Genomic DNA, 22,887 nt, shown 5'->3' on the forward strand with positions numbered 1-22,887 from the left:
CAATTGAAACACAGGTAGATTTTGTCACTGACTCCTGCTAGAGGCAGTTTTTGAAGGCAGGAATGGTAAAATGTTTAAGAAATTATTTGAAAATGAAACCTGATTCTCCATCATTGAGGCTGCCAGAGGAAAAAAAAAAAAGCCAAAAGAGAATAAATTCTATCATGGCCCCTGTCAGCAATGAATCATTTCAATGACCCAAACAAAGGTAATGGGGAGATGTATTGCTCCTATGCAGTGTGCTTGCATTGGTGACCATTACAAACCTACGGGTTGCTTGTTGACGGTGCATTTTCACTGACTGCTTCTTTCTACAACAGCTTAAAACTAGTAGGAAAATCTGAGTGTTGGTTTCTAGCCATTACTATCTGGGATGGTGCATTCACTCCTTTTAATTGAATAATTTGGTTGTCTTCTATTCCATTTTCTGAATATGTAATCATAATTTATTTACATAAAAGAAAAATGTCACCCCACCCCCAGCCCCACAACTTGGTAATGTTGTTCTGTTCTGATGAATTTATTTATATTTAATTATAATAATATATTTATTATGTTGGCAGTGTGATTTATGATGGCCATAACTTTTCATTTCCTTGTTTAAGTGTGTGGTTTTGTAAATAAGGTGCTAGTTAAGTACACTGTTGTCACTCAGCAGCCTTAACTGTTTTTTGAAATGTCTTTTTGCTCATGGAATCTCTATTACACATTGGTAACACATGCACACCAACGTTCCTATGTATCTCAGTAAGCATTATCCTACTCTTCTTATAAATGAATAGTTTCCTTTCCCCTGAACCAAATTGTTTTTCATTTAATGCTGTTGGAGTAATATCTCCTGATAGTTCTCACCTATGTCTGTTAAAATGACAATAGGCCAAATTTATCCCTAGTATCATGGGATAATGAAGACTTCAATGGATGGATTTGAGTCACACTTGCTCTAATTCCAACACTGAATTCCAATGAAGGTATAGGCTTCTATTTTTTCCCCACCCCTTCCTGCTCTTCAGGCTTATTGTCTCAAAGAGTGAGTTACTGCATGTGGTTACAGAGGGGTGTCAGCAATTTCATGTGGTGGATTTGAGAAAGCAAGCAAACAAAAAAGACTTCAGCTTTTTAGAGCTGACTGTCTGCTCTGGCTCCAAGTCCCCCCTTTACTCCCACATTCCCCTGGAAGGGTGCACTCTGCTGTTGGGTGTGTTTAGCTAGTTAGCATCATTGGAATGGATGGAATTAATCTGGTCCACAGTCTTTTTGAAAGCTAGTAGTGAGGAAATAAAGGAATCCAATTAGACTTTGATCCTGCAAATGCATATGCATTTACTTAATTTTAAGTGCACAAATAGTCCCATGGAAGCTAATAAGGCTACTCACATGCTTAAAATAAAGCATGTGCATAAGTGTTTGCAGGACTGGGGCTTAAGGCTTTGTCCTGCAAATGAAAAATGAGGAATTTTGATATATAATGCATTGGTGTATATTTTGTATATCGTCATATACATGACAAACAGGAACCATCATATTTTTGTATGGAAAAAATACAAAACTACCATAAATTAAAAGTATTTGCTTTGCTGAAATACTTACTCCTTTGCAGCCCTGAAGAATAATGCAGCTGGGTATGATGGGGAAAAAATGAACAGCAAGTGATAAGTGCTTAAATGGTACCATAAATCACATTTTAGAAGACTGCCAATATGTTTACAAAATGGATTACTCTGGACAACTGGGAAAAAAATGTAAAATAAAAGAACACACTGTACCAAATGGCAGTAATAGAATAGCATCTCTGCAGCAGTACATGCTGTAACTTAAATTTGAGCAAAACTATAAAATGAAGCTATTCTGGTAGCAGCAATGCTCGGTTTCATATTGGAAGTGAAATATGAAGTCATATTTTTGAACCAGGCCACAACAGGTGTGCCTACAGAAATCCAAATTTTTGGATGCAAATAGGCACAAAGAAACACTTCGACATGCCATGACCCCTTCTTAGCTTGCAAATATGTATTTGCACATGCAAATATGTATTTGCACATGCAAATACAGAGCTTTGCTGGTGCAGCCATTTTCCCATTTTGTTTTTGTGTAGGTTCACCTCCACGCTCCTTTGATGTCATGCTCCAAAGCCTGTCATCAAATGGAATCCAATGGTTAGAGCTGAAGACTGGGAGTTGGGACTCATCCCCCTATGCCTCCATTTCCTCACCTGCAAGTGTGTCATTATCATAATTTCCAGGCAAACTTGCCTAAGGGAGACTGTGATGTTATTGCCAGAAATCTCAGACAGTTATGATTGGGCTGATGCTTTGAAGTTGCCACTCCTACTCCTGCCTTCTAGCGTTGGGATTTGACAGGAGAGATGCCAGAAGGATGATGGCCAGTATCCTCTGATCCAAAGCAGCTGCAGGTGAGGCTGTTTGAGGTATGACCGTAAACACCAAAGTGTCTTGGGCATCTCTGTTACTTCCTCTCAAATAAATAAATACCAGGACTGTGATATTTAATGGATCCAACCTGACATACTTAGGATGGTTAAAATCAGATTCTTTATCAGGTTTATTTTTATAATGAAAGCAAAGGGCTCCCATTAAATCTAAAATGGTTATTTGCTTACAGAAAGTTACAGGAGCTGTTTCTCCCCACCTTGTGACTATTGAATGGAACGTTGGTCTATGCCAAGAAACTGTTGTTGGCCTGTTAGGAATAAAGGTGGGCATGAGCCACCAAGTTTGAACTAAATCAAAATTTTGCTGAAGCTGAACATTGTCTGGATCTGAAGTTTTAGTTTGATCTGTTAGAGAGGTATGGCTCTGTTCAGGGTGTTTGGATCAGGGATTTTGATTTGGACCGATCTCTAATTACGGAGGGTTCCTCATATAGTGTTCATGCAGAAACTGTATTGCTGTAGAATATTCCATTAAACATTTTCTTATTTGGTGAGGGGAAATACATTAAAGACAGGTGAGGTGAGGGTACCAGGAGAGTTAATTCTCCATGTACCAAATAACAAAATCCTGGTTGACACAAAAGTAAGAAACATCTTGTCTTTAAGATTATGCACAACAATTTTAAAGAAGCACTTAACTATGAATCATATAAACACTATGTACAGTACAGAAATATTTATAAATAATTATTTTTAAATTACTGCTGGCATTTCTGAGCCTTAAGTGCTTGTTTGTCCTGGTTTAACATCAGAAGAACTTCAGCAAGTAAACAAACATTTTGTTTCCATATTAAATGGGAGAGCTAATCTGTATGTCTATACTACATCAAAGACCATGTTTACAGAGTGATACAAACTTCATATTCTATCTAGCCATTCCAACTGTAACCATACTTGAACATCATGGGGAAAAAAGTAATAAAGACTTAATGCTTTCTTTTTTTATTTTTACGTTTTTTCCCCCTGATCCATAAGGTATTAAAGCAACTTGTATAGTGGGCTTCCAGGCTTTCCAGACAGCTGGAATCTTCAACAAGAAGGGCTGTGAAAATGGTTGTGGGCAAGAAAGAGACAGGCTTCTATATGAAGGCAAGTTAACATTCCAGAGATGATTTCGTTTGGAAAGGAGACGTCTAAGAGGATACAGGCTGGTAGCATGGCCTATTCTTAAGGATGACCAACAATTCCCATTATAAGACTGTTCTCTGTTCACTCTTCGCCAAGTTTTAACTGTTCAGGCTGAAATTTTTCATGCCAAGTGTCTGCCTCAGTGAATTTTTTAGAAACATTTTCAGCCAAAAGAGTTCAGCCATTTCAGAGAATTAGGCTAGGGAAACAATACATGGCTTTGTCCATGTTTTAAAAAAAAAATGTGGTGACATTTGCTTTGAACAGGTCTAGCCCCCTCTCCCCCCACTTTGGAGTAGGGACTTGAAATTTGACAGGGCAGTGTTTTCTTTGTGTCAGGGATGGATCTTTTATTGTCCCTCTGAAAATCTGCCTAAATTTGACCAAGGTATAAGACCTTGAAAAATCTGTTTGCATGGATTTTTGCAGCTAAATTTCCCAAAGATTTAATGCACAATGAGCATGCTCTAGCATGGTGCTGAACAGGACTTTCCCCTGTAATTGCAGCTTGTGTCCTGTGCTCTCCGTTACACTGTCCCCCTCGCTGGGCCCAGGAAGCACGGAGGAGAAAGCTGCCTAATTTTGGTGCAGATGGGACCAGGGCTGGATGAGCAATCTTAATTCTGGTATTTCCTAACCGTTGAATGCCTGATTATGCAACTTTAATGTTCTTTGAACATAGCTTTTGTGTGTGTAAAGGGATGGATGTTTTAATCAGTGTCTATTAGCTGCTCCTGCTTACCTGTTCCTGCAATATGAGGACAAGAGGACACAGACTAAATGAAAAGCAAAAAATAACTAACACAGATTTAAAAAAAAATTCAATGCAACATATAAGTAAGTTGGGGGAGATTGTGCCTCAGGACAGTAAAGTGGTGAATAGCCCAGCAAGAAAGTATGAGCTATGTATATGGATAAGAATAACCACTGCAGTTGTACCAGCAGGGATAAAAGAGGAACAATTATCACTAAAGGCTGCATGAACCCTATAGGATCTGGTTTGTATGGTTTACATGAATCGGACCCTGCACTGTTTACTTTGCAGAGGTTGTCAATGGGATTACCCTTACTAGCTCAATTGGAGGTTCGGGTTTTGAGAGATGGCCTGGCACGCCCTCACAAACACACCTGAATCCCTCTTAAGACCGGAGAAGAGACTGGGAGAGATGAGACACTGGGGATGCATGTGAGCGAGCAGCAGGAGCCAGTTCACAGAATTGGAGAGATGTCCACTGGGTTGAGCAGACTCCAAAACCCAACCTGATTTTATGAAGGTTTGGGTTTATAGCTGAACTACTACATATAGTCCTATCAATCCTCATACCACAAGGTCGGTGGTAATCATAACAGGACAGTTTCTGCCACTCTTTCTGATGAGTTGTACCTTTCTCCTTTACTTCAGTGTCAGTCAGAATGGCAGAATCTGAGGACGAAAAGAAATTTTCCCTATTGAAGTATTTAAGGTGTATTAAAGTTTCACTCTGAGGGGTCAATGGTGGATGCTTCAGAAGAAGGCAAAAAAAAAAATCCAAACCAATCCTATTAGACTTGATGGACTATTGATATCATCCAGTGTTTTCTGAATGGTGAAGTTGGCTTTGCTGTATATACATATTACAGAGAAAAAAGCTACATGAAAAGAACATTATTGATGTTTCAAAGTCAAACACCCAAAAGTTCGGAAATGCCAGAATTAAGGCTTTTGTGCGTTATGAGGCAGTCTTCAATTACATGATCACATACTATTTTTTTCCACAGGACTTTTGTTTCATTTAGTTCACAGGTTGGACTATAGTCACTTATTGAGTTACTATTCAATATTTTGTTTTAGTCTCATTGTTCAATGATTGCCCTCCTGCCTTATTTACTACAGACTATTTCAAACCCGGTTATGAAGACAGAAATAATTATTTTCTTTATTGGCTTTTCTGTAGTGCTATATCTATATATGAATGCTTCACAAACATTAATTTATCTTCATAACTCCCCTGTTAGGTGAGAGGCTGCTATTATCCCCATGGTACTTATGGGGAACTGAGTCACAGAGATTGTCAAATGTTTCCACTAATTTGAGGTGCCAGGTTTGAGACATCTACTATCTAACTTTTCAGAGTGCTTAGCATTATGTAGCACATCTATATGTTCAAAGCACAGCTCCCATTGAGTTCAGCTGCAGCGGAGAGTGCTCAGCTCTTCTGCAAGTCAGACCTCAAGTCAGTGAGAGAAACACAATTAGTAACCACCGTTGAAAAGTTTGGTTTTAAGTGACTTGGCAGGTTTCACACAGGAACGCTGTGGCTCGGGCAGGGATCGTTCTCCAGGGTAGCATTCAAATACCTTAACCATGAGACTGTCCTTTCTGTTCCTCCAATCCACTTCCTTGTTCTCTACGCACCTTCCAACTTAGGCAACAAATACACCCCCTGAGCATGTCCACTGAAGGAGGCAAGGGTCCTCTGGAAGAAATAGTATGTGATCAAGTTATTAAAGACTGTACCATAATGCATGTGTGCAAGGAGGATGAATTGCACCATTAGACTTAACTGTGGCATATCCTAATTTATGAGTGCTTGACTTCGAAGCCTTGACAAAGTACTTGTAACACTGGTGTGTGATTTCTCTGGTTTAAAGAGAAGCAAGCTGGAAAAACAGAAATTCCATCATATGGCATCATATTTCCACCCATATGGGGTCATCAGTAGGGTAGGACATTTGAGCTAATGGAGTAACTGATGATGATGATAGGTTGTAATCCATTGCATGGACCTGGACTAATGGGGAATGAGACACACGTTTGTCCAGAGGGTTTCAAACCTAATTGTTGACAGAAGAGGAATTGTGAGACTTGGGAATGCTGGGTTCCATTCCAGGCTTTGGAGGGAGCATCCTCTAGTGGGCACAGCCTCTTCTGCACATCGCCCGCCCAAGCTTACCCCTTTCTGCCATGTCCTCGCCAGCATGTTCTGGTGCCAGTCTTTTCTCTCTCCACCCCTGACTCCTTGTCCCAGGCCCATTTTCTTTGTATACCTAGTCGCGGTCTCCACACCTGAGGCTTCTTGTCCCAGTCCCTTGACCAACCAGCTCCAGTTACTCTTCCCTTCTCCTTCTAGTCCCAGTCTCACCGGACACCTTTCCCACTCCCTCAGCCCTCCTCTGGTCCAGCTTTTCTCCCCTATCTCTTTGAAATACGTAGCTTCCTCCTCCACACTGTCTGGATGTCATCGTGGATAATTAAGACCAAGAGAGACAGGCTCCCCACTCTCATTTCCAGTACTAGCCCCACCTTATTTCAGAGCAGTTAATCAAAGTCATGGGGAAAACCCAGCTTTGCCACCATAGTTCTGGGCTGGACCATGCTCAGTTGCTTTGTGAGGATGGCGCATGCAGAGTCTGGTTAGAATTAGGCAATATGAGAGACTTATGCATGCTCGGCAAGGACAGAATTCAGATTTTAATTGCTAAAATTGAAAGAGTCTCTACTGATCATGTGCAAATTTTAACGCCACCCCCTCCGCCCCCCGAGACTTGGGTAAATAACTTGGCCAAATGTGGATGGATTTTCACAGGGACAATAAAGCATACACCCTGACACAAAGTATTAAACCGTCCCCCCCACACACCTAATTTCAAGTCCTGGCCCAAAGCAGAGGAGAACAAGAGCATTTTTTAACATGGGCAAAACGATTTTTTTCTTAGCTTGGTTCTTTCAAACAACTGAACTGTTCTGGTTGAAATTTTCCAAAAATATAGCCTCAGGCAGACTTTGGCTTGGAAAATTTTAGCTCATACAATTAAGGAACTGAAAAAAGGGTCTTATAACGGGAAGTATCAGGCAACCGTCCTAACAGGTAGCTCTACCAGCCCTGCTTATATTAAAGATAGATTTCTTTAACAATAGGGACAAGTTATTCCATAATCCAGTCAGAATTCTCATTGAAATGGAAGCTGTATGCATAAAAGTAGAGAATATACCCACATTATATTGCACTACATATTGTGGAAAAAAATGTAGCGTGGCCTATAGAATAGATCAGAGAACTGGGAGCCAGAAACTCCTGTAAAAAGCAACAGAGGGTCCTGTGGCACCTTTAAGACTAACAGAAGTATTGGGAGCATAAGCTTTCGTGGGTAAGAACCTCACTTCTTCAGATGCAAGTAATGGAAATTTCCAGAGGCAGGTATAAATCAGTATGGAGATAACGAGGTTAGTTCAATCAGGGAGGGTGAGGTGCTCTGCTAGCAGTTGAGGTGTGAACACCAAGGGAGGAGAAACTGCTTCTGTAGTTGGATAGCCATTCACAGTCTTTGTTTAATCCTGATCTGATGGTGTCAAATTTGCAAATGAACTGGAGCTCAGCAGTTTCTCTTTGGAGTCTGGTCCTGAAGTTTTTTTGCTGTAAGATGGCTACCTTTACATCTGCTATTGTGTGGCCAGGGAGGTTGAAGTGTTCTCCTACAGGTTTTTGTATATTGCCATTCCTGATATCTGACTTGTGTCCATTTATCCTCTTGCGTAGTGACTGTCCAGTTTGGCCAATGTACATAGCAGAGGGGCATTGCTGGCATATGATGGCATATATAACATTGGTGGACGTGCAGGTGAATGAGCCGGTGATGTTGTAGCTGATCTGGTTAGGTCCTGTGATGGTGTTGCTGGTGTAGATATGTGGGCAGAGTTGGCATCGAGGTTTGTTGCATGGGTTGGTTCCTGAGTTAGAGTTGTTATGGTGCGGTGCGTGGTTGCTGGTGAGAATATGTTTAAGGTTGGCGGGTTGTCTGTGGGCGAGGACTGGCCTGCCTCCCAAGGTCTGTGAAAGTGAGGGATCATTGTCCAGGATGGGTTGTAGATCACTGATGATGCGTTGGAGAGGTTTAAGCTGAGGACTGTAGGTGATGGCCAGTGGAGTTCTGTTGGTTTCTCTTCTGGGCCTGTCTTGTAGCAGGAGGCTTCTGGGTACACGTCTGGCTCTGTTGATTTGTTTCTTTATTTCCTTGTGTGGGTATCGTAGTTTTGCGAATGCTTGGTGAAGATCTTGTAGGTGTTGGTCTCTGTCTGAGGGGTTGGAGCAGATGCGATTGTACCTCAGTGCTTGGCTGTAGACGATGGATCGTGTGGTGTGACCGGGGTGGAAGCTGGAGGCATGAAGGTAGGCATAGCGGTCGGTGGGTTTTCGGTATAGGGTGGTGTTAATGTGGCCATCGCTTATTTGTACGGTGGTGTCTAGGAAGTGGACCTCCCGTGTAGATTGGTCCAGGCTGAGGTTGATGGTGGGGTGGAAGCTGTTGAAATCATGGTGGAATTCTTCCAGGGTCTCTTTCCCATGGGTCCAGATGATGAAGATGTCATCAATATAGCGTAGGTAGAGAAGGGGCACGAGTGGACGAGAGCTGAGGAAGCGTTGTTCCAGGTCAGCCATAAAAATGTTGGCATATTGTGGGGCCATGCGGGTGCCCATAGCGGTGCCACTGGTCTGTAGGTATATATTGTCACCAAATTTGAAATAATTGTGCGTGAGGATAAAGTCACAGAGCTCAGCAATAAGTTGTGCTGTGTCATCATCAGGGATACTGTTCCTGACAGCTTGTATTCCATCTGTATGTGGGATGTTTGTGTAGAGAGCCTCTACATCCATGGTGGCTAGGATGGTGTTTTCTGGGAGGTCACCAATGCATTGTAGTTTTCTCAGGAAATCTGTGGTGTCACGGAGATAGCTGGGAGTGCTGGTGGCGTAGGGTCTGAGTAGGGAGTCCACATATCCAGACAGTCCTTCAGTGAGAGTGCCAATGCCCGAGATGATGGGGCGTCCAGGATTTCCAGGTTTGTGGATCTTAGGTAGTAGATAGAATAACCCCGGTCGGGGCTCTAAGGGTATGTTGATTTGTTCCTGTGTTAGTGTAGGGAGTGTCCTCAGCAGATGGTGCAGTTTCTTAGTGTATTCCTCAGTGGGATCTGAGGAAAGTGGCCTGTAGAATTTGGTATTGGAGAGCTGTCTGGCAGCCTCCTTCTGGTAGTCAGACCTGTTCATGATGACAACAGCACCTCCTTTATCAGCCTCTTTGATGATAATGTCAGGGTGGTTTCTGAGGCTGTGGATGGCATTGCGTTCTGCACGACTTAGGTTATGAGGCAAGCGATGTTGTTTTTCCAAAATTTCTGCCTGTGCACGTCGGCGGAAGCATTCTATGTATAGGTCCAGACTGTCATTTCGACCCTCAGGAGGAGTCCATGTGGAGTTCTTCTTCCTGTGTTGTTGGTGGGAGGGTATCTGTGTATCAGTGCGCTGTTCAGTGTTATCTTGAAAGTATTCTTTGAGTCGGAGGCGGCGAAAGTAGGCTTCCAGATCACCACAGAACTGTATCATGTTCGTGGGGGTGCTGGGGCAAAAGGAGAGTCCTCGAGATAGGACAGACTCTTCTGCTGGGTTGAGTGTGTAGCTGGATAAATTGACGATATTGCTGGGTGAGTTAGGGGTACCCCTGTTGTGGCCCCATGTGGCAGGTAGGATTTTAGACAGCTTACGGTCCTTTTTCCTTTGTAGAGAGGTGAAGTGTGTAATGTAGATCTCCTGTCTTATTTTAGTAAAGTCCATTTGTGTGGAGGGTTGGTTATTTATGAAAGTCTCCAGGTTGGAGAGCTCTTTCTTGATGTTTTTCTGTTTGCTGTATAGGATGCTGATCAGGTGGTTCCTCAGTTTCTTTGATAATGTATGGCATAATCTCTCACTGTGGTCTGTGCAGTATGTAGATAGCAAGGGATTTTTCACCTTCAGTCCATTAGGTATGATGTCCATCCGTTTGCATTTGGAAAGGAAGATGATATCTGTCTGTATTTGTGCAAGTTTCTTCATGAGGTTGATAGATTTCCATTCCATACGGCTAAATGCAGTGCCTTGCATGGTGTCAAGTATCAGAGGGGTAGCCGTGTTAGTCTGAATCTGATACTTGATTACTTTCTCAGTATGTTGTGAGGCCTCATTAGTTCACATTTGCACATTACTATAAAAATATGAAGCATTATATAAATACTAAATATCATTATATGGAATTCAAGATTACTTTAACGTATATATGTTTAGATTGTCAAACATTTTACATCACAAGGAGGAGCGGAGCAGTCTAGAGTTGATGAATTGTTAACTCAGTGTGCTTTTACAAAAAGCCTAGTACAGTGAAAACCAATGGACTCTGAATACTGCAGTTGGCTGGGTGCATTTTACGAGGTCTGTATGAGTGAGATGCTGTAGCAGAATGGTATTAGATACGTCTATATTGTTACATAGAATACTTAAATCAATTTAATCACTTTCATTTTCCACTTTAATGATGCTAAACTAACAAACGTTTACATTTTTCTTGGGTCTCATTCTTAGTAGAGTTTTTGAGACAATTTATGGTTTTAGAGTGTTGCAATGTGAACTCTACCATAAATCATCCTGGAATACTGCTTGTTTGCAGCTTTACTCTTCTGTGCTGGGTTGAAAGTACTATTGTAAGCCTACTACATTCAGAAAAAGGAGGGTGTCAGTTGTACATGTAGCAGAATTAACCCCCCGCCAACAATTCCATCTCATGGTCTAAAAGGGAACAAAATATCAGCCAAAAACATACATAAGGGACCACACCATGATCTAGTGAAATCATCGTGATGATGTTTGTCTGTTTCCTTTCAATAAATAGAAGTAAAGGTTTTTTTTCTTTTTTCTTTTCCCCACTTGTACCTCCAAAATAATGACCATAGGTAGATCAGTATAGCATCATATATAATTATGGAATATCTTTGTCAAAAGCAGACATTGACATGTCTGTGTAGTAAACAATGTTCAATTTTGTCCATTTCAATATTTTTAAAACTACCTTAAAAGATTCTGGTCGCTCATTCTTTGTGACATTTTTCTTTTTCTTATAGCGTTTAGGAAGGTCCCGGTTTAACAGCCCTTGATACTGAAGTCATATATTTCTCCACAGTAGAGGTACAGCATAAGTAGTGGCAGTCAAAACTTTTTCATGATGTCTCAATATGCTTCAACCATGAGTTGGGGGGAGACAGGGTACTTCCGTCTCTCATCCCATTTAGCCCTTGCCTACTTGGCTGAGACATAATTATGTCAACTGTGTTGACAGGTTTTTTGGGAGGTGGAAACCTGTCTCCTAGAGCTTTTCCCAGTCCTCCTGCTGCTACTAGTTGGTCACTTCTGTCATTCTGGAAGCCAAAGAAAAACAAACAGCAAGCCACTCAGTGCATCCATATAGAAAATGGTATTTTAAAAAGCCATATTCGAGTTAGAGAATCCAAAGTGATAGACACTAAAAGGGTATCCCGGTTTGAATTTTTGAATAACCACTGATGATTTAATAATGGTTTTACTTATTTTTTTTCAAACTTACCAGAAAAAATTCCATTCCTTTCAGAGTAAATCTGGTAATTTTCATGCCAAAGCAGTTTGCTTTGGTTGGTAGGGAGGCTAAAAATAATTCTTAAACCACAACTTAGTTCTATTTTAGCAATGGAGACATGACCATGATGCTATAATTATGATCTGAGCAATTCCATCTAACATTCATGTAGGGAATCCTTTGCAAAATTTTGGGCCCACTCCAGCAATCATTACTCATGTGAGAAGTTTTATTAAAGTCAATGGAACTACTCAGAGGAGTAGGAGTTGTGGGACCAGTCCATTATTTGCTATTTACAGGTAAAGCAAATAGATAATATGTTTGCTCTGGATAATTGCTGTGGGCAAAATCCTTCAGTCCTTATTTGGGCAAAACACTATGATTGTAATTAGTAAGAACTGTAGGATATAGCCCTATAAGCATTCCATTGTAGCGCGCACATTCTTAAACATACTTTTTTTTTCTTCTTACTTTTGTGAGATGAGAACTCTCTTTGCCTCAAGACACAGTCAGTGTTGCTGTTGATTTGAATTACGTTTGAAATTTTCCATAGGATCTATCTAAAATAGAATCAGTGAAGTAATTCTAATCATTTCCAATCATTATCAAACCAGAACAGTTCCTGGTTCTCAACCTATCCTTACGTTAGGAGAACTGCTCATGATGGATAAGAGAGTAATTACTGACTGGCATCCTTTGTTATCAAAACAAATGTAGCAAAAATGTATTTGTAGATTTCTGAATCACATCTGCAAGTGGAATCTTTCCTTTTAAAAACTTTTTGATTGATTCAGTCCACCCATGAATAAAGAAGGAAAAATTCATCTTATTGCTTATTTCTTGGCATTTAAATGCGCTCACTGCAAAATACCCCACAAAGTTTGCCTGTGGCTTATTTAAATATGAAAGAACACATGTGGGTAGCTGAGAAACACATTTTTGGAGGCTATTATCATTCTCTTCCCAATTCAGTAATCCTAAATATAAAAGTACTTGCCTGCCCCTAGGTAGCATTGATGTATAATTGTCTTTTGATGATTGGATATATTTGGCATTGATATGAAAAACAAATCCATGAATTGTATATACTAATTATAATCTTAGAATCATTGTTAAAGATCAACGTATAAAAGTTTAGCTACTGTGTCTTTGCATGAATATAATCATCTACACTAGAATCCTTGAGGAATTACAATAACAGTGATTCATTCATAATTCACGATTTCCATTATCTTCCTTCCACATTTAGTATGTGGTAAAATTTATAGCTTCATTTACATTGTTTTCTATGAATAATAGAAGAAATACAGTGAAGACCATGGGAAATGATCTTGTTGTTGCAGATGCACTCTGAAGCAAATCTACATCACAATACAGTATATTGCCTCCTGGACTACAGTATCTGCAGAGGCTGCAGCTGCAAGGGGGACTCTTCAAATGGTCTTCATTAATTGTAACCTCTTTCTTCTTGAACTTCAAAGCAGCATGATGATGGAACCTTGAATAAATTGCTGTAGGTAAATGAAATAGTTGCAGGCTTAGTTATTCAGCTACAGTATAATATCTTCAATTAAGTGCCCTCATAGACAACAAGGGAAAAAGGAGTACTTAAATGAGCAACTGCAGCTTATAAGAATGTTCTCGCTACAAATGATCCTGTATTAAAAAACAAAACAAAAAATTACCTGTAACAGGCTTTGTTCTGAATATGTAAAACCCATGTTTTAAAATCCAACAAACTTGACATAAGAGAATTGCTTTCAACGAAGAATTTAATTGCCATGAAGCAGAGACACTGTCTTAGAAATTGATTGGTGGCATTTTTGAAAGGAATCCTTAATAAATATATAGATCTCTTTGGGAAATATTTAAGTTTTTTAGCAAAATGGTAGTCTTGGAAATATAACAAAATAAAAGCTTATCTATGATCAATCAGATTTAAATATTTTCTCAAACTGATACTGTTCTGATACTTCACTGGTCTTTCCCCAGCATGTAGACAGCCTTGTGATGTGTATTTGTACATATATTTTTATAGATAAAGAATGTGTGCACATCATACTGTTATGTTTTATGGCTCAGTAGTTCAACTGTGGTGGGACCTCTACAATATGTTGTTTGCAGTTCGATATGACCAATATAGGGAAGACATTATAGCTAGTCCAATCAAAATGTAGTCTTTCTGGGAAAAAAAAAATATATATATATATATAATAAAAAAACTTCTAGCCTATCCATTTTTTTAAAATCCACTGAAACCACAAGAGAACTATTAAATCACTGCCAGTGTCTTTTGCTTCTTACACATCAAATGTGTGGTATATTATCATCCTAATTTTGTTTAAGTACTGCAGAGATCATAATGGTATTTTTTTAGTAAAGATTTAGTGCTTAGTATATAAAAAGTATTACAAAATGTACCCAGAATGTGTTTTTGAAAGTTCCAGGTGTAGGAGGGCTGAGAAAGTTGGGAAGTAGATTGTTTTGAACAAGTTATGGTATATGCTTTCATTCAGTTGATTTTATTCTATCACTTTTCAAGTGACTGATTCCCTGCTAGTATTCAGTTAAGCATACTTAATTTATACATACAAAAGAGTATACAATTTACTAAAAGTAACTGACAAATTAGCATTAAAATATAAACAATGGTCATTAAAAGGACTGGGGTAAATTTTACTTTCACAGAGCTCCATATTTTCTAGGATAAACAGAGAAATTGTATCTAAACCATGTAATCTGACTGAGTTCTATAAAATATTACCCCAGGCCAGTAGTTGGACACCTACCCAACAAAATCTCAGTTCATTTCTTCACTGGTTTGTTTCTAGCTGTCTAATGTAATCTTTTCCTGTATTGGGTTAAATAATTTGTCCATTCTTACAGGTACAAAGTAAGTATTCACAGGGCTAATTCCTGGGTCCCTTAATATTTTCTTTATTCTTTCCCCTTACTGCATTCATAAGATATCACCCATTTGAGCAGCATCTCTGCACTAGCAATATTGAGTTCTACTTTTTTGTTTCCTAGCTTCTATGCTGATATTAGGTTCTTGTATAACTAAATATTTGTAGATGTGTCAGGTACATCAAGAATTTATCTTGTACCTGGCTAGAATCACCCTCCTTTTGTTGACCTTTGAGAATAAAGCACCCAGTTCTTCCACCTTACTCACTTTGAATGGGACGTTACTCTACTAGTAGGCTTGTTGGGTGAAATCCTTGCTTAATTGAAGGCTTTGCTTCTTCTGGTCCTATACTGGTTGCAAGGGACCTAGGCATATTATTGTGTGTTGTTTTACTTCTTGTATCGTTTAGATTGTTACTTAATCTGGTCAACAATTCTAATTGTTGACAAATCTGGTCAACACTGCAATTACTAACTCCTTTTACAAATGAAATTTTGATCCATTCCTTTAAAATTTCATACGTAAGTTATTTTGGTCTGCAACTATCGATTCTCTCTAGACTCCTGTTTCATTTGTTCACTCTTCACAGATTATTCAGAATCATGTCACTTGCTTAATTTTAAAGTATTTTTTTCAATCACACGATGCTTTGTTTATTCAGTAAAAGTGGATAGTGTAAAGCCCGGTGGCTGAGGTGGGCTGGGGGGAGGGCAGTACAGAGCAGTAGTAGAGTATACACAAGTGGTCAGGTTGCTGGGAGGTCGATCGGTGTTAGGTGCAATGGTCAGAGTTCTCACATGGGTCAGTAGCCAGAAGATACAATCTAAGCGGCAAGGTCAGGCGAGATGGCAAGACAGGATCAGGCAAGGCAACAAGGTAGGGCCAGGTGAGGCAGTAGGTCTAGGCAGGAACCAGCAGGTAATGTTGCTCAGACAGCTTTCTCTTCCTTGTCCTGTTGTGGCCTTTATATAGTCCAGATACTCAGTGAGACTGCTGCCTGTACATCCAATCAGGCGCTTAGGGCGTGGCTGCTGTGGGTCTGTAGGCATTTAGTACTAAGGCTATTGGTCAGGGGAAACAGTTCAGTGCGTTGTCATGACACAGCAGCTAAGGATGTTACATAAGGACCAGATGGGCCTTGGTTCAATAGTGGGGTCCTGACAGCTAGCTATTAAACTGAGAATTAATATTTTTAGCAGTCTCAGTATGGACTGTTATGGAAATGTCTCTTATAATGAAAATACACAGAACACTGTACTGTGCAGATGACTGAACAGATCAACAATGCAGTGGGATCAATAATATACAACTGTGGCAGAGTAAACTGTCACTGGGGGAAAAAGAAAGGAAAATGCTTTGAGACGCTAGGCTTACCAAGAAGCATCTGCAAAAAGTTTTGACTCCCTCAGGAATTAGAACGAGGGTGTAGTCCAGGTAACTCAATTTGCCTAATTATCCTTGGTAAATCCTCTGGGAATGAGAGGGGTTCTGGGGCCCTATACCATATAGGCTCAGCTCATGACAGGGTGAGGAGGAGGAGGAGGGGCAATACCAGAGAAAGCTAGGTTGTGCAGAGAACAATTACAAGAATAGCACCAGGGAAGGAAGGATACTAGAAGAATAAAGCTGGGGGAGGGCATGCAGGTAAGGGCTGGAAGAAGTTCTCTTGCTTGAAACAGCCTCCTCACTGCATGTTGAAGCAAGTACAGAATTTGGGCACGCAGGTTGGGACCTGGAAGGCTATTTTGATCACACTTGGCGCACACTGAATATGGGGTGGGGAACACATGCATAAATGGGGGCTGAAGGCAACTGAATGTAAATGCTGGTACAATAAATACTGATCCATCTTCAAGAACTGCTGCATCTCTGGATTCCTTTCTCCTATCACTTTTATGGTCATTCTGGCCTACTAGTGAGTACTTGGGGACAACAATACTTAGTATTAGTATGCATCCAGATCATGCAGTTCCTCTGAAGTGTATGCTTATGAATACTCAGAAAGTCTCTCAAAGCAACATATTGACATATTCTGATGGGTTGTGTCAATGGTCTACCCCATAGGGCTCAGAGGCTACAATAAGATAAATCAATGCTAGATGCGTCTTGCACCTCCAACTCATCCTTCAGGCACCATTGCATGCCTTGAAATTGCAGTGCCTGGGAGCAAACCAGAAAATACAATAGTGTAGGGTTGACTTCTTATACTATGATTTAGCAATGTATTAACTTGGGTGCAAGAGAGTGAGTTGTAGAGGAAAAGCTTTGGGTTAGTTTATTTTGCTTTCAGTAAGTTTGTCTCTCACACCTATGTTTTTCTCAGGTATATAATTAGCCGAACCTCTTATGTTCAGCTAATTATATACCCAATGGAAAAAAAACCACACCAAACAATTTATATATAGGCTTTAAAGACTAGCCTATTTTCCTATGAATGAATTTGCAGAGCTATAAGGCCATAACTTCAGGTAGTGTAAATCAGGGTGGTTCCACTGATTTTCTTTTTATATGAGCTGAGGCTGTGACACATAGCTCACATGGCTATGTGGCTTCCTCTGTAATATCAACACACAGCATACTTTATTCTGTTATTGTATATTGTACATTAAATGTACTCAGGGTATGTCTACACTTACCCGCTGGTTCGGCGGCAAGCAATCGATCTTCTGGGATCAATTTATCGCGTCTTGTCTAGACGCGATAAATCGATCCCGGAAGTGCTCGCCGTCGACGCTGGTACTCCAGCTCGGCGAGAGGAGTACGTGGCATCGACGGGGGAGCCTGCCTTCTGCGTCTGGACCGCGGTAAGTTCGAACTAAGGTACGTCGACTTCAGCTACGTTATTCACGTAGCTGAAGTTGCGTATCTTAGTTCGATTTGGGGGGTTAGTGTAGACCAGGCCTCAGTTAAGTTGGATATAAACCCAGCTCAAAAATAGGAACCACACTAATCCAACTCCAAAGAGATGTACTACCACTTTGGTTTGCATAGTTATAGCTCCTTGGTTTCTGCTCAGGCCTCCTACAGAAGATCCTGTTTAACCCAGTGCTCACACTTGTTCTCATTTTCCTCCACATGATACTGTGTGTGTGTCTGTTTTAGTATGTTTAAGTTGTTTCCTGCTCATCTCATTCCCAAAAAAGAATGAATCTTAGAATATTAGAAGAACACAGAAACACGTATGAAAGCATATTACAGAATCCCTTTAGTATTAGTTATAAAGGCCATAAACATTTCTCTTTCAGTCTATAGTATTTGCATGTCTCTTTATATAGACACATTTTTTAAAAATTTGAAGTGTTCTGAAATGTATGAAGATAAAAAGGGCATATTCAGGAAAAAAGATTACTGGGGTACAAAGGAAACAGGAAATAAGACTGATTTATCAACACAAAATATGGGAGAACTTACTCAATGCATCTCTATCAGCTTGGATTCCATCCCCACAACCCATAAATGTTTTTAAACGACTTCTAGAGCTCAGGAAAGGTACCAGATTCAAGTACCATATCAGAAAAAGAAGAGTTGTAGCACAGGAAGAGAGACAGCGTAAGCTTTCCTAAACCAATCCGTCTCAGTCCTGTTCTGGAGGGACAATATAATCACAAAAGCAATGTAGTTGGTATAGAACTGCTAATACATGAATACTATATTGCACACCATACTATTGGTTACTGGTGAATTACATGCCAAACTGTAATCTTTTAGATGGGGGTGCCACATAAAACTCATCCTTATCTGCTATCTGCAGGAAGGTTGAGTATTGATGGGATACCTGGAAAGAGTAGGGCAAGCTGAATATCCACTACTTGTTCATCTTTCTGATGCCAAATAGTGCAGTACAGTCTGAGTAAATAAATGAATAGCTATAATAGGTCTTCACTTTTGTAATTCTGCGGTTTTGTGGTATTTCTCTCGGGGAGCCTGTGTACCACTGCTCCAACATTAGAGTTGTACTGTTTACTTTTATTGTTCTTATTTTCTCCACTGTCCTAAATAGAATTGAGAGTTTCAGGGTGGATTTCACTTACTCCAATTCAAAGGATCTTAAGATGTTACCAGAAACAGATTTCAAAAGGGAAAACAATCACCATGTCATGAATACATGGAAGCGGAATGTAAAAGTTTATTTTTGGTTAACAAGAATTTACACACACAGGCTGTTTTGTATGGTATGTCAGTAGCACTTGGTGGCTCTGTAGTAACGCAAGGTATACAGTGCTGACTAAGCCATGCATCAGGTAAATAAAACTGCATATTTTACAATATAGAACAGTCTCAATGGATGTGCACTTTTAGACCTACTGTACAAATGATCTGATTGATAAAATATGAAAATCCATTTTTAGGAACAACATTTTATTAATGATTTGCAATACAATTATTGATCTATTGTCCTAGCTAGATACTTGAGAAATTACTCTTCTGGCTAGATTCTTTCTGCCCTGTTAGACATGTTTCCCTATTTCATCACTGAAAATTAAAGGAACTAGGATCCCCACATTTATCTGCCATCTACACCTCATATCCTGAATAAGTCATTTCTTCATTACATGGTGAGAGGGCGAGAAAGATCATTTCTTGTTCCAGTCTCTACCTATTAAACAAAATCATAAAAGCAGCAAAGACATATCTAGGGTATTGTGGACTTACTGCCTGTGTCAGAACTTTAGAGAGAGATTGGCTGAGTCACTTGTCAGATAATTGTTAGATAATGGATGGAAGAAGTAGTTTACTATGGAATAATGCGACTGTGTTGATATCAGCATAATCATAAGCTGTATCAGTTTTGCCTTGGCTGCTTATTGTATATCTAGTTAATTATGACTTCAAATGTGCCCATTCATTATTTCCATTATCCTCATTAGACTATAAAGAGCCAAAGTCTGCCTCTAGATCCACAGATGTAATTCTCAATTACTGCAATTGGAGTTCTGCACATATATATCTGATGGCAAGATTTTTTTCTATTAAAAGTTGCTATGATTCATGATCTGATTTCAAATCAGTTTCATTAGCAAAAGTGCATATGATCAGAGCCCTAGATTTGTCAATGTTATGACATGAATTTTCAAACTTTGCATGTGCTCTGGTCTCATTCATTATTTTAATTCGGTCTTTGTTAGCATTTAATCATGGGTACCTTGCACCCTCCAATTGTAATAGCAGTGGATGTGGGAAGTTTGGATCTGGTTCTGAAATTCAGATTTGTGGTAGATCTGAATCCAGAATAATAGTTCAGGCCAATCTCTACTCGGTTGTGATGAATAATCTTCTTTGTTCATGGATTACCATTGCAGAAGGTGATTTGAGTTTAAATAACTATTTACTTTCATAGAGATTTCAAAAAGTAATTCACCAGCCTTTAAAAAGGTATTTATTTCCTAATAATGTGGAATTTACAGGCTTTAAATGGGTGATGAAGGGGCTATAAAGTCTCTAATCCTGTTTACTTAAGTCTCCATTTCTGTAACAAAGCTCCTCCTATTTTTAAGGTTGCCTGACATTTCCTACTATAAGACTCCATTTTCAGTTGATTATAACTCTGGTAAACTTTGACCATTTGGGCTGAAATTTTCCAGGCTGAATTTTTCTGGAAAATATCAGAATTGGTTCGACTGTCTCTGAGAATGAGGCTAGGTGAAACTATGACCTGAAAATCAAAAAGGAATCCTGTGAAAATTGGAAACGTGGACAAATTGCTCAGGATGAGTATAAAAGAATAGCACAAGCATGTAGAGACAAAATCAGAAAGGCTAAGGCACAAAGTGAGTTACACCGAGCATGGAACATAAAAGGCAATAAGAAGAGGTTATTTAAATATGTTAGGAGCAAGAAAAAGGCTATAGAAGGTATAGCTCCTCTACTTGGCCGAGAAGGCGAGCCAATAATAGATGACATTAAGAAGACAAGGTATTTAATGCCTATTTTGCTTCAGTCTTCACTAAAAAGGGTATGTTGTGACTGGATACTTAACATGATTAATATTAACAACAGGGGGGAAGGAATGCAAGCCAAATTAGGGAAAGAACAACTAAAGAAATTTAGATAAGTTAGATGTATTTAAGTCAGCAGGCCTGATGAAATCCACCATCAGGTACGTAAGGAACTAGCTGGAGCAATCTTGGAAACATTAGTGATTATCTTGAAAACTCATGGAGGACAGGAGAAAGGCAAACATAATACCTATCTTCATAATACGCTACTGCCTATCTTTAACAAGGGGAATAAAGAGGACCCAGGGAAGTACGGATGGGTCTGCCTAATTTTGATACTGGGAAAGAAACTGACAAGTGCAAAATTGTTCAGACAGGAAGGAAAAGTCAATAACTGGCTAGGCAGTAGTACTGCTGAAAAGGCATAGAGTTATAGTGGACCACAAATTGAATATGAATCAACAATGTGATGCAGTTGTGAAAAAGGCTAATTTCATTTTGCGGTGTATTAACAGGATGGGAGATAATTGCCCTGCTCTGCTCTGGTGAGGCCTCAGCTGGAATACTGAGTTCAGTTTTGGCTGCCACACTTTAGGGAAGAAATGAATTGGAGACCGTCTAGAGAAGAGCAACAAAAATGATAAAAGGTTTAGAAAACCTGACCTATTAGGAAAGGTTAAAAAAACCTGGGCATGTTTAGTCTTGACTTTGCAACCTTAATGTTCTTTTAATATAGGGGTTTTTGTGCATAGTATTGTACACAATTAGATCATTCTGAATATATGAATGTTTAGCTTTGAATTCCTTCTGTAGTACTCAGGTTTGAATATCCTGCTATATGTTATTCAGAGGGTACGTTTCCTTAATTTGCCTACCGGCTGAATATCTGAGGAGGCCTACTTAAAAAACTCAATGGGAGGCCAGTCATTCACTAGTGCAAACCTTAATTTTTCTCCTTCATGAAAAGTTATTTTCAATACCCCAAATCCCTGAAATATAAAAATATAATTCTCCCATTGTTGGGTCCCTTGATGCTTGCTTTAGATCAGAGCCATATCTCTAAGTAACACATCATCAGAATGACAGCTCTGTAGTGATTCAGCGCCCTGACAGATCATTAGAGCATTTCCCATGTAAGGATGTGTTAGTGTAACACATCATCAGCATGTTATCACTTGGATGATGTATTGCGCAGAGCCATGGCACTGGTCTAAAGGAAGCACCAGGGAACCATGTCTCCTTTTATACTTAAAAGGGTTTAAGACTCAGTAAATATGAATTGCTTTCTTTCATGATTCTGGAAGGAAACATGGTTTAAATTACATATTTTTAAAGTGCGGGTTGAGTAGCTTTGCAAGGCCAGGTATTCCCCCAGCTGGAACTTCAAGAACAAAGGGTTTGAATTTGAGTTTGGATTGATACGTTTGAATGTGTCTCATACATAATAGGATAGGTTTCTGTTCAAATGAAGGATTTTCTCCAGAGTCTTGGTTCATCTTTATGAAAGCTAACATGCCTGGGAATATTAGCTTTTAAACAGAGGTCAGTCACAGAATTTCCGATTCAGAGCAGTGTGTGGATTTGGGGTTAGGAGGTTGTACCACACCTTTACTTCTCATAGCTATTTTTTTAGGACAAAGGGGAATAAGGCCGTGTCTGTACGAACACTTAGTTGGTGGCAAGCTGGTGTGTAAATCTACACTCAGTAGCCAGCCACACACTAAGTGTCTGTGTGGGCCCTGCTGCTGTGCACTAAAAGTTCCCTAATCGGCTTTGATATACTCCACTCTGAAACAGGAGTACATCAAAGTGCTAGGGAACTTTTAGTGCACGGCAGGCTAGTACGAGGTGGATTTATACCCAAGCTTGTCACGAACTATGTGTTCACATAGATAAACCCTAAGTTAAGAGTATACACTTTCCTTAGGGGAATTGGGATATTTATGCCATTACTCTATTCCAAAATCAAGTACTGATCCAGAAGAATCCAAGCAATACTCAAGGCAATTTGTTACCCACATAAAGTTATCTAAAAATATAACTGAGTTGGACATTTATCACTTAATCTT

Source organism: Terrapene carolina, unplaced genomic scaffold, assembly GCF_002925995.2.
Source record: "Terrapene carolina triunguis isolate 2854851 unplaced genomic scaffold, T_m_triunguis-2.0 Scaffold130, whole genome shotgun sequence".
Classification (NCBI taxonomy): domain Eukaryota; kingdom Metazoa; phylum Chordata; order Testudines; family Emydidae; genus Terrapene; species Terrapene triunguis.